Source organism: Neomonachus schauinslandi, chromosome 9 (genome assembly GCF_002201575.2).
Source record: "Neomonachus schauinslandi chromosome 9, ASM220157v2, whole genome shotgun sequence".
Taxonomy (NCBI): domain Eukaryota; kingdom Metazoa; phylum Chordata; class Mammalia; order Carnivora; family Phocidae; genus Neomonachus; species Neomonachus schauinslandi.
Genome location: NC_058411.1, coordinates 33,057,440 through 33,059,462, shown reverse-complemented (window position 1 = coordinate 33,059,462; position 2,023 = coordinate 33,057,440).

Below are 2,023 nucleotides of genomic sequence, written 5' to 3'. Positions count from 1 at the left end.
AGAAGTAGCATACAGTGTGTGTTTTGTCTCCGTACTCCTTTAGAATTGTGAGAATTTAGATTTGAAATCCTGTAGAACAGGACTTTCGAAATTTTGATTTTCCTGACAAGGTAAAAGGTGTTAATATTTCCGATTTTTTAGAAAAAAGTAATTTCGTGCTTTAATGGTAGTATCCTAATTATGCCTTTGGATTATACCAGAAGTTAATAACCTATTAAATTCTGCAATAGGAACAAATGACATGTGGTTATTGGTGTCTTGAAGTTTAAGTATTGGTGGTAATGAAATTGTTAAGTAAGCTTTTTTGGATTATGAACTACTGGTTTTTTACTAGTTCCCTGTGGACATGGCATATGAAGTTTTAAAAGGCTCTTTAAACTATTGTAGTAGGCTAAAGCTATTAAATTATAATGTAAGATCTTTATAGATGAAACAGGCAAAAATACGAAAAGCAATTCATTATTTTATCTTTGCTAAAAAGGACCAAGTAAATTTTACCATGTATTGAAATGACTTTTGGCTAGACAGACCAGAACTTGACAAGTAAAGATGGACTCATTAATAATATTAACTTGTTTTAGAATATTAAAATGGGGGCGCCTGGGTGGCTCAGTTGGTTAGGCGACTGCCTTCGGCTCAGGTCATGATCCTGGAGTCCTGGGATCGAGTCCCACATCGGGCTCCCTGCTCAGCAGGGAGTCTGCTTCTCCCTCTGACCTTCCTCCCTCTCATGCTCTCTGTCTCTCATTCTCTCTCTCGCAAATAAATAAAACCTTAAAAATAAAAAATAAAAAAAATAAAGAATATTAAAATGGGAGAGTTTTACTTGAGGGTGACCTGAGTCAGTATGGTGGGTTTAGCTCTTTATAGGCTCTTTCTGATTTATGATCTTGATTAAAAAGTTCAGCACAAACAACAAGAAATTTGGTCCATTATATGTATCAATATACTAAGATGTTCTGTTTCTCTGATAGTTTCTGATTTCAGGGTGTCTGGGGAAAATTTCTCAACATAACGTTCTTTAGAATATAATTTTTGACTATATATTTATTGAATGATAGAGTTCTTGAGTTAAGAAATAATCTTAGTGTTGTATAGCTTAACCTCTTCATTTTCCAGGAAAAGGAAGTGAGGTTTGTAGAGTTAAGTAGTCCACAGTTTGACTGCTTGTTAGTGGCAGAGTTGGAACTAAATACTAGAATACTTGTCTCCAGATTCCAAGTACAGTGCTCTTTTCACTATATACTATTATTAGATAAACCAATAAAATATTCTTCTCAAACTCCTGTATGTATTTAGCAGGGTTGATTCTTTCCTTTATGCATTTCTCTCTTATTTTAACAACCACCGACCACCATTAATTCATTCCCCTGCAAAAGGGTTGTTTTCAGTTTTTCAGTATTTCAAACAGTGTTTAGTGAATATCTTTGTGCATGTCTCCTCAGACACATGTGTGAGGGTTGCCTATAATGTATACCTACCCTAATTGGAATTGCTGGGCCATAGGTTGATGTGCATTTTAAGCTTTACTAGCTGCAGCCAAATTACCCTCTAAAGTTTAACAATTTATAACAGTATAGAAATCATCTTTGCTCACGCTTGGATTTGTCTGATTGGCATGGTCAGATTTTTAAATTTTTGCCAATCTGATAAATGATGTTTCATTTTCCTTGTTTTAAAAAGATTTTAACTTTATTTTTAATTTACATGAAATGAAATTTTGTTTTGTTTTGTTTTTGTACAATTCTTGTTGTACAGTTGTTTTGACAAATGCATAGATCTGTGTACCTACCAAAATCAGGTATAGGTCCAGCACTTATAAAATTCCCTTAAGCTGCCCTTCTAAATCAACCCTTCCCTCACCTGTAATCCTTGGCAATTAATGATCTGTCTTTCCTTATAGTCTGTCTTTTCTAGACTGTCATATAAATGGAATCATTCAGCCTTTTGAGTCTGGTTTCTTTCATTTAGCATAATACAGTTGAGTATTCATCCATGTTGTGAGTGTATCAGCAGTTCCTTC